Source organism: Python bivittatus, unplaced genomic scaffold (assembly GCF_059951505.1).
Source record: "Python bivittatus isolate LINGU-HERP-01145 unplaced genomic scaffold, Pbiv_v1 ctg000090_np1212, whole genome shotgun sequence".
Classification (NCBI taxonomy): domain Eukaryota; kingdom Metazoa; phylum Chordata; class Lepidosauria; order Squamata; family Pythonidae; genus Python; species Python bivittatus.
In genome coordinates this window covers 1,957,487-1,970,913 of record NW_028277046.1, presented here as the reverse complement: position 1 = coordinate 1,970,913, position 13,427 = coordinate 1,957,487, and the positions used below count along the sequence as shown (strand labels likewise).

General features: G+C 45.5%; 1 protein-coding gene across 5 annotated transcripts in view; it reads right to left on the bottom strand.

Annotated features, from left to right (window-relative positions):
- MORN1 (MORN repeat containing 1) overlaps window positions 1-13,427 on the bottom strand; it is a 169,672-nt gene that overhangs the window by 48,266 nt on the left and 107,979 nt on the right. The gene's annotated exons all lie outside the window — the stretch shown is intronic.

The window sequence follows — 13,427 nt, the reverse complement described above, 5'->3', positions numbered from 1 at the left end:
GCTCAGGAGAGTGCAAGAGAGATGGATCGAGAAATACAAATGGCGCAGGTGAGGCAGTAGCCAGGCAGATGACCCTATATAGGTCACCTAGCTAAGATTCCTGTACTTGATCTCAGAGGAGTTCCCAGCTACGGATGAAATTAAACCTTTTGGGAGCGACACAACACGGGCCTTGATGGCCTGAGCTACAGCTGCAGCGGCTGCCATCCCTGCCTTTCAGAATCCCCAAACAATGCAGGCAGCTCTCCTTCTTTCCTTTCCTACCATCTGTGGCCCACTTTGGTTTTTTTCCAGGGTGCGTACCACCTGTGGTTTGCTAGATGACAACAAGGCTGGGGAAACACTAGGATCCATGAAATGTACAGCTGCGAGCTGACTTCATCCTTCTAGAAACACTGCGTCAGCTTACATTCCACGTTTCACACTGTGCCTTTGCAAAGTTTCGGCACCCGCGAGCCCCCACCGGCGTGCCACTTCGCCAGCCGTGCCAGCTTTGACTGCGGAGAAGACAGAGGCACCATTTTAACTTCCTCCACGGCGCAATCCAAGTTTGCTTTTCTCCTGCCACACCCTTCCACACTGTCCTTATTCAAAGCAGGTGTTGCTTCTATCCTGCAGCTCATTAATTCTTGTAAAAAAAATGATTCAAAAACCCAGTTTGGCTACTGCAATCTTGGTAGGGCTCTAGAAGCCGCAAAGAAATCTCTGACTGCCTCTGGATGAGGCCTTTTTTCAAGACATGGTGCTTTGTAAAGTTAACGTACACTTAATACAGACAGACACCCAGCTCAGGTGACCACACTAAGCCAACCTTGGCTGATTTCAGAAAAGCTAAACAACCCTGGAGAAAGAAAGCCCAGGCCAACACTCCAAAAGGCAACAACAACAGTTTCTATATTCTTGCCCTTCAAACCCGTTTGCACCCATGAAGTCTCCAAGAGTTGACTTGTCTTCAAAAAGATAATTACTTTTTCAACAGGGATGGAGCGTAGAACTCATGACCAGAATTCAGCTTCCCTCCTTGCTACCTCTGGTTGATTTTTTTTAGTCCACTGGAGATTGTCAAATATTGTTCCGTTTCAGCCTGGCTTAAATTGTTGGCAATTTGGGGCCATCAAAACATTACAAAAGGCTTGGAAGGCTCTTCCTTCCTTAGTCTCCTGTAAACACAAGGCAGACAATTGGAAGGAAGGGGGTGGGAAAACAGGGGGTGGGGAAGAGAAAGATTCATACTTAATTACAAATGTTTCACTTCTGGGCATTTTCAGCAACATCTGGAGATGAAAGATAACCAGCAGTACCTCCCACCAAGATCAAGCGTGCCCAGCTTCCTCCACCAATCTCCGCTGGCTGCTCTCCCAAGGTTTATCAACAGACAACAGAAACCACTATTAAAGTATATGAGAGCACACAGAGAAGAATCATAATTCTCTCCTTTGCTCTCTTGCAACGGGGACGGGTGTTGAGTTAAAACCCAGGTTTGCCTGCCTTTCAAGACAATGTGAATGAGGAACTTCTGAAGCTCTCATATACAGAGTCAGAGCATCAATTCATCCAAATCTTGCTGGTTCCAACCTTCCTCTTCAGGATCTTCGAGCCTATCTGAAGATGCAAAGGACTTAATTTGGGACTGTCTCTTTCCCACAAAGGAAGCCCAACAGGTTTCCACTCCCATCTTCTCCTGAGATGGAAAACCCTTAAAACGGAGTATTTGATTGCCTAAACCCTCCCAACCTAAAATGGGACACAAACTCTAGTTCCACTCCCTCTAGTAGACATTGCTGGTTTGCCATTACATCAGTGTAGCACTTAAAAGGTTTTTGTGATTACTAAAGCAATGGAAAATACACCCTCGATCAAGAAGTTACTCAACATGAGTTAGTGTCCCCCTCTTCCTTGCCCAGTCAGACCCAATTTGGAGATCTGTCCAGTTCCGAGCACCACAATTCAAGAAAAACAGTGCCCAAGTAGAGCAAGTTCAGGGGTGGGCTACCAAGGTGATGAGGAATCTGGAAAGCAAGCCCTAGGAGGAATGGTTAAAGGATCTGGGTATCTTTTAGCCTACAGAAGAGACAACGGAGGAGAGAGATGACAGTGATCTTGAAGGGTTGCTGTGCACTTCTTAACCGCTGCTCCAGAAGCCAGGACTAGAACCAATGGATTAAAACCTCAAGGAAGGACATCCAGGCTAGACTTCAGGAGGAACATCCGGGCTGTATAAGCTGGGAGACAGTGCAGCAGGCTGCCACGTGAAGTGGCGCATTCTCCTTCTGCCTGAAATGCTTCAGCAGATTCGGCACAGAGCAGGAGGCTGGCCTAGACGTCCTCTGAGCTCCCTTCGGACTCTGATTCTATGAACACGCTAAGCCATAAATCATGGTTGACAAACCCCAAAGTTAGGCTTCCTAGTTCCAAACAAACCAAGCAGATGAGCGCAAACTCAGCTTGGGAACCTTTTGTTTGGATTCCCTTGCTGTGGTAGCAGTGAGCTGGCATTATTTCCATTGCAACAGCCCGATCAGGTTGAGAAATCCCTTAACAAGCCAAGCGCAGCCTGCAGACGGTCTCTTTAGAGCTATTCCATTTAAGCCACAGATGTTAAATGAATTCAGCAGACGGATGGAGTAATGGAATGTCAGTCCTTCAACCTCCCCGCCTTAAAGCAAAAAGTCATATTTCTCTCTCTCTTCTCATCTAATTTCTAAAGCTGCCTCTGGGCTCCGTATTTTGAATGCAGCATGCTTGTCAGGCTCGCTAACCCAATTTGGAAATAATTAAATTTTAAAATATTAAAGGGATTAAATATATTTCGCCTTCCAACCTCTCCCCCCGCCCTTCCCCAAAATGGGTGAATTTTATTTCAGCACTAAACAGAAGGAGGGACTTAAAAAAGAAAAAAGGAAGGCACAAAACCCCACACCACGAAACGCATCGCAACACCCCCGATTTGCTACCATTATTTCTCTAGTGGGGATTGGCAGAGAACCAAGTAGTTAATTTTAAATAAGAGGGACCCGGAGGCGTCTTGAAATGGAGGACAGTTTAGACCGGTTCAGTGGATGAGCAGATGCTGAGAATGCAAAAAGTTCAAGACTCAGTCCCCAATATTTCCAATAAGGCCGGAATATTTTCGGTCTGGAACAGGGGAAATCTGCCACCCGCGGACATCAACACCACCAAGCTACATGGAGCAGCATAAGCTTTAACAATTTAATTGTTTTGAACGCCTTGCTTCATTTAATACCTAAGAGATGATTTATGTCGGGGGTATATCCCATTAGGGGAACAAGTTCCCTCCCATGTAGGACACATGACACCAGCCCTAATCTGTTTTCCGATTTTTCAATTTTCTCTCTCTTTTTTTTAATTGTCTTGATGGGCCTTCTGGGCAACGTCCCAGCGATACTAAGCGCCAAGGCATGGCCCTATTTCGGGACAGTAATGAATATTACTTTGAGGTGTGAGAAACCGGCATCACCTGGGGTTCCTTTCACTTATTCTCCTACGCCAAAATCCTACGGGAGCCCCAACCAGAAGAATACTGCTTTCAGAGAAGCAAAATTTACCCATTTAGCTTATTAACTGCCATGATTTCTATGCAATTTTGTATATTACGTTGGCTGAGCTTCAGGTTTTTGGGTTTTTTTGTTTTTTGTTTTTTGCAATTTAGTAGATGGCCTAGTGGGAACAATCCAGCAGCTGCTGTTCAACTCTCATCAGCAATTCCTTCCATCTGAAAGCTTCCTAAAAGGGTGATGGAAAAGGGAGAAGGCACTTAACAATGAACGTCTTAGTCCCCCCCATTTTTGGGGTTGGTTGTTCCAAGCAAATTCCAACTGTAGGATTCTGGAGATCCTAGAGTTCTCCCATATTTAGAAAATAAAATAGAGTCTGGAAAGGGTAAGGGGCGTTTCGTTAGCAGCATGGAGGTGACCCAGGATGGAATAGTAGTGGGAGAAGCTTCTGTGCATTTTTGATCTGGTGCCACCAAGCTCAGGTTGGTATCCTCCTGGGTCCGTGCCAATGACATAGCGTCAGGATCACCACAGAACAGGTGGGACAAAACGGGAAAGAGACATTTAGAGAGACAAGCAACCCTTGGCTAAGGATTTGGTTTGTTTGCTCAACCTCGGTCTAAATTTAGCCAGTGTCACAGACTCCAGCACTGGTGTGATGGAAGAGTCATTTGTTACAGACTTCACGAGAAACAGCATCTTTCTGGATCTCCGTGAGCCCTTTCAAATGAGTCATTCCTTCCAAAAGATGATTTCTCTCTCTGTCTTTTCTTGATCAGACTTCCTTCAGCAAGCACCCTCCATTGTTTTGTTAATTACCTGTCTCTTGTCACAGGCTCCTTAAAAGCATTTGATATTATTCATTTCCCACAATGCAACAATGGCTCATATAGTGATTTCCAAAGTGTGTGTGTGTGTGTGCGTGTGTGTGTTTTTAACAATTTAAAAAAATCAGTGGAGGAAGAAAATGTCCACCTGCCATCCTTTAGATAGGGTTGGACTAGAATTTGCATAATCTCCAGCCATTTACCAAATAACCAGGGTTTAGGCTAGTGTTTCTCACCCTCAGCAACTTAAGATGGGTGGACTTCAACTCCCAGAATTCCCCAGCCAGCAATTCTAGGAGTTGAAGTCCACACACGCCAACCTTATGAAGTAGACCAGAGAGGAAACACAACCGAATGAACTAATTCTACTTTATTGTAAAGCTACATTAACAGAATCTTGCAAGTCTGAAAGGACATGGAACACTAAATTGTGAATCAAACTACAATGCTTGGGTTCATGCTCCACCTTAAGCCAAAACCAAACCAGCCAACATTACAGCTTAATGCACTATGTGGACCCACTCATGGCTGACTTAAAACAGGGCATTTCTTCGGTTTTGTTCAGATGGTTTACATGGCGTCACTCGTGTTCAATATATTTTTATGAAGAATGAAAGGGCAGTTCTGAAACTCAAAAGCAAACCCTCCAAAAAAAAGGAAAAGGGACAAGGGGGAGCATGGAAAGAATCTGTGATTGCTTCCATGAAATGTACAAAGCTGGAGAGCAGCTTCTTGAAACTGTCCTTTTAATTTTCCCACAAGGAAAATTAATAATTTAATTATTACCTACAGGGCATTATGGGAACTGATCATGACAGCAAAAGGACAGGACTCACTCACTGGGCTTCGGGTCCCATTTCCTAGCAATCATACAGACAACGGGGAGAAACAGACCCTACGACGTCATTTCCCTTTGGAATCCCACGTGGAGCAACCCAAGCATTTCTCTCCAAAGGCACAGGGGCTCAGAGGAAGAGGCCAGCAAAAAATGAAACGGAGGGCTGGCCAGCCACTCCGTCTAATTGAAAGCACCGACCTTTGACCCCCCCCAAACGACAAGGACTGTGGGAAAAGGAACTTGTCTCAGGACCCTTGGACAACAGTTGGCTGCAAGTTCACCCCTGGATGGGAGCCAAGGAAAAGCTAGCGACGGAAAACCCGGGCACAGTCCCCTGACGGTTAGCCGCAGAGGACTGTGTTCTGCTGCTTTGCTGGAAGTCTGTTCCTCGGTCCTTCTTCCTGCCCTGCTGCCTGGAAAACCCTCCTGGGACAGAGAGAGAGAGAGAGAGAGGGGATGGAGAATGGAATTCATCTTAATGGCAAAGCAGCCAAGCTATTCTTGCATCAAGTACGCTTCTCAGAATAATGGTGGACAAAGAAAGCAAAGCTGGAATTGTTTACAGGGGAAGCAACTTGCAAACTCCAATGTCCCATTTTCCTGCAGAAGCCTTTCTCAATACTTCGCCCTGGGAACAGCGCGGTGGGCGTTTGGCCTTCCCCAAGGAAAGGGGGCTGCTCTGTGGCTTCTGACGTAGCAAAACCTGAGGTTTATTAAGGGTTCGGGGGACGGAATCGATGCCCGTGAAGGTTTCGACTGGCAACCTGCGCTGCTCGGGTCAAACGCTTTGCGAGGCTGGACAGAAGGGCTGTTGATCGGCTGGACATTTTGGGGCATGGGCTGGGGGAGACAAGGACAGGTATTGGGTGACAGCTGCCAGGCACGGATGTTTGACATTTTAGTTAACTAGGCACACAGCGAGCCAGAGACTCACACCAGCCACTAGAATCCAGGAGCAGAGAGAGACCCATAAGCCACCTTGGTAAGTTGGGGGGCTCCCAGCCCCAAATCAGAACCGCTTCCTACACTGGTCTGATATTGGCAGGGGCCATTTTTCATCCCTTTCTCCTGACAGGGGCAGGGAGGAAGACTTTTAACCAGTTCTTCCCCACCTTCCGAACGGAATGGGCTTTTCATCCCCAACCCTCTTGGCCGATGGGGCAACTAAAGGAGGGCGCCTGGAGTTGGGAAGAGAGGAGCAGTGTCTCTTCCAATGCGCAGAAAGCTATTTTTTCCTAACTCCGGTCTGCTGTTCTCCCTTCTCTTACTGAGAATGTGTGTGTGTGCGCGCGCGCATGTGTGCACTCACGCATATGCGTCTGTCTTCCCCCACTGAGCCTCAGCTGTGCCTAATGACATCCAATCTGTTCGTGCGCTGAAGAAGTGGGAATCGGCAGCCGGGCAGGTAGAAGGGAAGCCACGAGTGCCAATTTGGGACACCGAGGCCACGCGGGGGCGGCAAGAGCCGGGCGGGGAAGATCTTCTGGGCAGCCCTTGCTGAGCCCAGAAACGCCCCCACGGTTTGGGCACCGACGTGGCCTCAGTGGGAATTTAACTGGAAGGGGGAAGGAAAGTGCCCCGAGGCAAAAAGGGGGTCCATCATTAGCCCCACGCGCAACATGAAGCCGAGCGAGCAGGGCGGACTGGGAAAGCGGTGCGCAGCCAGTGGGGCAGGAAGTTCTGCTTGGGACAAGGGATTCGCCAATTCAAGTTTTCTATGCTGTCTTCCGACTGGGGTCACTCCAGAACAGGGCACCTTAGGAGAAAGATACAGATATATGCAACTAAGGAATATGAGTCACCAAGCAAATTGACAGTGACTTTTCTAACAACGGGCCAGGGAATACAGAGGAAGCTCAGCAAAAGCAAGGAGGGACAGACTTGATTAGGACTTGGATGGGAAACCACCAGGAAATCATCAGCCTGGAGAGGTGGGGCAAATTCAGGGCTGGGGTTTGTTTTTTAACTAGTTTTTAACCACTTTAGCAGAAATCCTGTTCTAGCCTCGCCGCCCCTAATCAGCATTTTTTCCCAGTTGTAACAACAGCATCACTTACTTCTTTCCCACCTTGCTTTCTTATTCTTAGAGCTGGAAAGGACCCCTTTCCTCATATTAGTGCCACCAGCTTGGACCACTGGCCCCAGGTCTGGTAACCTGTGTCCTTAAGGTGAGACACCTGCCAATTTCAAAAGAATAATTCAGCAGAAGTCCCGTCCAATCTTCTTTGATTCCCCAGAAGCTCCCTGTTGAAAGAGCCGGACACCTGTTCTGGTGCATGACACGCTGAACTTGGCTAATGTTAACTTCGTTTTCTATGTGGTTTGACATGTGCTATGCCAAGCCGGTTCGTTCCGCAAGCCCGTGATTCCATGTCTTTTCCCAGCCCAGACAATGGATTGATTTGGGCAGGTTCGGTGGATTGTATGAAAGCAGCCAACAGGTTGGGAAGGCGGGGCAGGAAGGAACATCCGAAAGGGAAGCTGGTTGAGACAGAAAGGGAGCAAGAAATGTCAGTGAGGTTTTTGTTTTACTCCTTGACCTGTGGCATTGCCATAGTGGAGTATTAGAATTCATCTACTGCAATTCTCTGCAATTCTGGGTCTTTTGGGAAAGAAGCTGCCACAGCGGCTGACAAACGTCAAGAATCACAGGGTTGGGAGGGACTTTGGGGTCTTCTAGTTCACCCCCCTGCCCCAGGCAGGAGTCCTCAGACCATCCTGGACAAACGGTTGTCCAATCTTTTCTTGAAAACCTCCACAACTCCGGAGGATTGTTCTTCTCATCAGGGTTAGGATCTAACAAGTACAACGTGCAAGAAATGAACGAAGGGGATGGAGGAGGGGGAAAAAAAGCAAGTTAAAATATTAGCACCAAGAACTATGAGGATTACTCTACAGCTGGAGGGGAAATGATTCCGAAAAAGCAGACTCTGGAAATCTGGAGGGACATCTGTAGAACTATGCAAGTGGACAGGGGATCTGCAGAGAAGAGATTCAGTACCTCCATACTGTACCTCCTCCTTACAGTACCTAATTTCTTCCAGGTATGTAGCAAACACTGGAAAATCAACCGCCAAATCAACACGCACCAGTTTCACTTACTGTGCAGAACAGAGGCCGATTAAAGAAGTCAACCCTGATACCAGCTCATCAATGACCATGAATGGCCAATTGCAAAACAGTCCAGAGACAATTTCTCTGTTGAGTCTTAAAAATAGCTTGAGATAACACAGCAGCAGGGAGAGCTATTCCAGGCTTCTAAAATAGCTGGGGGTCATTTTTAGAAAAAGCTTATTTTTACTGCAAGGGTTCCTTTGCTGCACAAATCTTGGTGGTGCCAAACACTCTCTCACCCGCCGAGACATAACTGGTATTGTGGGCGTAGCTCGGACGATCAACGTCGTGGCCAGCACGGTTAACATTCCTGGGGGAATCCGATAGCTGTAAATTTAGCCTCGGAAAGCAAGGGCGACTGATTTGATGGAGGCCGGCCAGCCAGCCAGCCAGGCCTCGTAGGAGCTGCCTCTGTTCCGGCCTGGAAGCTGCCTTGCTTAAACAATGTGATGGCTCTCTAGCTATGAGACGTGTTTTCCCCAGGATTGCCTGGGAGAGGCACAGAATTCCAGGACTGTAGGCAAGCGAAGAGCAAACCAGGCTGCAATGCCCCCAGGAGCCTAGTTCAACTTGAGGGAGGGTTTTCGGCTATCCCGGCAGGAAACAGCACCCAGCCAACCTTGGCGGGGCTGGGAAAATGCTAAGCAAGGTCCGATCTGGATGGGAGACCACCAAGCGATGCCAGGACTATAAGCAGAACCGGGAAGTTCGAGCGACCTGCCAGAGGAAAACAAGGGCAAGCCACCTCTGTTGTTGTTGCCAAGCAAATGGTACGGAAAGAAAAGTTCACCGGCTCATTTCTCACACTGCTCCAAGTCATGACTTGCTGAATAAGCCACACTAGCTTACTTTACCCACCCTAAGCCATCAACTGTGGTTTAAAAAACCACAATTGCTAAATTCACCAAACATGCCAAGCTACAACCCAACTAACTGCCTATGGGATGGGGTCCCATTTCCTGCTACTTATTGTTAATTATGGCTTGTTGAATAAACTACAGCTAGAGTTATAGAATAGCCTAAATACCAATCAAATAACACTGCCACTTTGCTTGGTGGCGAACCCTTACTTTATCTTAACATATGAAATAAGTTAACTTGGTCAAAGACAGCTTCTGGCTTAAATCTTCTCAGAGAGATAGCTTGACGTTGGAAAGATCTAGGAACAAATGAAAAAGAAAAGCCAGAAATAAGCCTCCCAAAACTGAAGGGCTTTTTTCTTTTAAGTAATAAAGTTGCAGTGAAATATAGCAAAAGCTAGCTTTGGGCAGGATTGTTTTCTCTATTCCCTATAGGGAAAAGGTGATTTATTAGCCTTCCCACCCATTTCCACTCCCCCAGCAGAACTAGAAATTCACCTAATCAGAACACACAAGCACACACCAAACTTGCCTCCTCCTTGCAATCATGGTTAGACAGTCAGTCAGAGCTAAATTAATATTTTGGGAAGCACATGAGAGGCTGCTATTTACATGGGTTGAAGCCAAGCAACCTCCTCAAGGCTTATTGAGGAAAAAAATAATAAGCTAAGAAAACAAGATCCCTCCTTTAATTAAACCATTAATTTAAATTATGTTTTATTGCATTTATACATTATAATTAATTTAAAATTCATTTTTAAAAACTTATCACATCATCAGAACTCTGTACTTCTTTTCCCCTCACCTACACTACTATTAACCAGCTTTCTTTAGCTCGGGAGCTACTTCCAGATTAAACAGCAATTTCATCCTATAACACCCCTGAATCGCATTCTCTGCCCCCCCCCCCCCCCGCAATTCTGAAGGGTCACTCTTGATACTCAGGGCAAACCTGGCTGAAGCCCTCAGGCCACCCAAAGGTGATCTCTCCTGGTTTACAAAGCTATCTGAGAGCTGGTCTAGCAAAGAACAGCAAGGGCAACCCAAACAGGGTATATATGGCCTCTCAAAAAAGCCACCTTAAAGCACTGATCTCTCATCTTCCTTTTCCCAAATTCCCTTCTTTCGTGCCTTTTCAGCTTGGACTTCTCAACCAACTGGAAGCCAGCAGTGGTCAGAAGGCAGTAGATGCTTCCCCAAACGGACTTCCATCCCCACTGCAATCACTTGGCCTCATTCTCATTCATCACCCTAAACCATGGTGTGTTTCCCCCTTTACAATCTGCTGGGTTCCCACCCCTTCCCCACAACTTGAGATTCCCTTCTTAAAAAACTCCTTCTAACTTCATGAAGCAATTCACCCAAGCGCTGTTGCTTGCCAATTCAAAAGCCAACAGTCTGCTTCATGTAAGTGTTAAAAAACCATCATCTTGGCAGTTTCCATACCTCACTTCCACTGATCCTTCTATAAGCTCAAGGAGATTTCAAGCACTATTTAAACATTAGGAGCTATTTTTCCCAGGGAACTTACCAGGGATCACTAACCTTGCATGTAAACCTGGTCTCTTAGGTAGAAACTAAGAAAACTGACATAAGAAATTTGGTCAGGATTAACCGTGGGGGCCTTAAATGTCCTTGGTTCCACGTTTTCTGCAAGCCCAGAAAAGAGATTAATTCAGCAGAGGCATGTTCACTGAACCCAGCTAGAAAATGCACATTTCTTTAAATAAAAGGGAAAATCAGAAACTAGCATTGCTCTCAACTTAACTGCTGTGCCACTGTGTCTCAATCACCAACATTATATGGGATTCCAACCCAGGCTGGCTGGGGAATTCTGGGAGTTGAAGTCCACACATCTTAAAGTTGACAAGGTTGAGAAACACTGCATTAGGGTGACCAAGTCTGGGCTCCAAAAGCCCAGGTGGCCAGCAGAGAGATGCAGATCATTCTCCCTGTTTGTGTTATCTGGAGATCTTTAACCCAGATATAGCAACCCAGATTCTGATATTTTGGACCAGTCATTACACCACACTTAGCTGTTTTGCCATGTAAGAAAAGCAAAGCCCATCATTGCATTTCCTGAGAGCGGCTGAAAAGCTTTGGTAACACATTGATATCAAGTTCAGGTATCTCTAAATCACCCCTTTGGGCTCGAGGTCTTTCTCCAGGTATAATAATAATAAAAAAAATAATAATTCTGCTTTGACTCACCAGGAGTCAAAACTGACTTGAAGGCACCAATTTCCTCTTTTCCGTTTTTTGAACAGGTAGAAGGGAAGAAGTGGAATGTTTTTCTTATTCATTTTCCCATGTCTCTTTTTTTTAAAAAATTGAAGGTTGCACACTCTCAGAAACAGTTTTCTAATTTGCAAGAGTAAAATGTAACAAAGACTTCCTCTCTGAGCTGAGGTGATGTACAGAAAGAAGCACCCTCCTGTCTTTGAAAATTGCAAGCAATAATAATAATAAAAAAGGTACCTCAGAAAGGGTTTTTATGCCTCAGCCAAGACATTGCACTTTAAAATGGATTATTCTCCTTGGAAATAGCTTACTAGCAGAGTGCTAAAATTACAGAAGTAGGGGAGGTTAATAAAATTCACAAACCTTATCCCTAGTTCCCTTTAATTCTACCCCAATAATTCATCTCATGGCCTTCTAACAACAGGAACTGGAGTTCCCACTCTCTTTCTCCCCCAGTTTAATTCACACAGAGGTTTTCATTAATGAGCCTCTCCAAAGAGAATGCAAACTTTGAAAGCAAGCTGCTAGCCCTTATGACAGCCAGTGAAAAACCAAACCATGGGCCTTCCTTTTGAGAATCGCGTAGAACAATTTGTGTATCACGTATCAAACAAAGCAGCTTCCAGCAACTTTATGGCATGAGAGAATTTAACATTTATCAGCATGTAAAAATGTATTCTTTACCAAATAATTTTTTTTAAAAAAACAACAACATCACAGCAGGTTCTGTGACATATTTGCTGGTTCACATATTCCTGACTGAGCTTGTTGATAGAAGGTAGTTAATAGGTGATGTTCCTTAGGCAGCCAGAAGATAGATCTTCTTGTTACCCGGCCCTCAAAGTATTAGACAACCTTATTGCAAAACTCCCTGTGTACAAAGATGGGAACCCAGAGAAACAGGAGGGGAACGCCAAGCAGTTACCGAAAAGATTCTTGTGTCCTAAGAAAACAGAAAGTGTGAGAGAACAACTTCAGCTTGATCGGTTAGGTATAAGTTGGAGTAGAGAAAGAACTTTGACAGGGTTTCAAGACCTATTACAGTATTGCAATTGCATTAAAGTATATTCTAGCAGCTCCTGTTTTCTAAGCTAGCCTACTTCAAAGAGGTTAAGAGGTCAGAATAGCACTGGAGAGACCCAGGTTCAAATCTACCCTCAGACATGGGAATTCCCTGGAAGATTAGGAGTCAGTCACTCTCCCTCAAATCGACCCACTTCATAGGACTGTTGTCACGGGAATAATCTGAAGGGAGATCCCTTTGGGCTCCTGGTGGGAAGGTGATTCTATGTAATCACTTCAAAAGGAAGGGCCATGGTTTGGTTTTTCACTGACTATCATAAGGGCTAGCAGCTTGCTTTTAAAGTTTGCATTCTCTTTGGAGAGGCTAATTAACAAAAACCGCTGTGTGAATTAAATAAATAAATAAATAATGAAGTCTGCGATTCAGTAGAGACTCTCTTGCTACTTTCCTGCAAACAGTAAGATTAAACTGGGGTTCTGGAAATATGAATCTCACAACACAATGCTGAAGACCCACAGCTATATGAAAAGCCTTCCCTAACTGTGAATCCCCAGGCCCCAAGACCGTTTTTCTTATTTATTCACCAGGAACCAGGACTACAACAACTAAAGTCCAGTAGAGACTTCAGAAGAAGGTGTATCACAAAGCTGCACGGTGTTTTCCAAGAGTTCCCACTCTTTTACCCTTTTACTGCGGGTTGCGCTTCCTTAAAGCTTCATCACCAGATGCATATCAGGCATTCTGGATGAAGAGAGAACATGTAGCCAATGGGTGTACATGTATGTGTTTGTGTGTGTTAAGGTGAAAAGAGATATGCAACCCAATGTCCTTGAATAGCAAGGTAACGATGGCCCTTCTGCACAAAACTTCCTACACCATCTGCTTTGTGAGTTTTAGATAAATTTTAAAAAGAACAGGAAAATAACATGCTCCAAAGCTCAATATCAGCCTCCTGAATCACGTGAGAATGACCGTGGACACTCAAAGGCATGCTTGATTGATTATGTG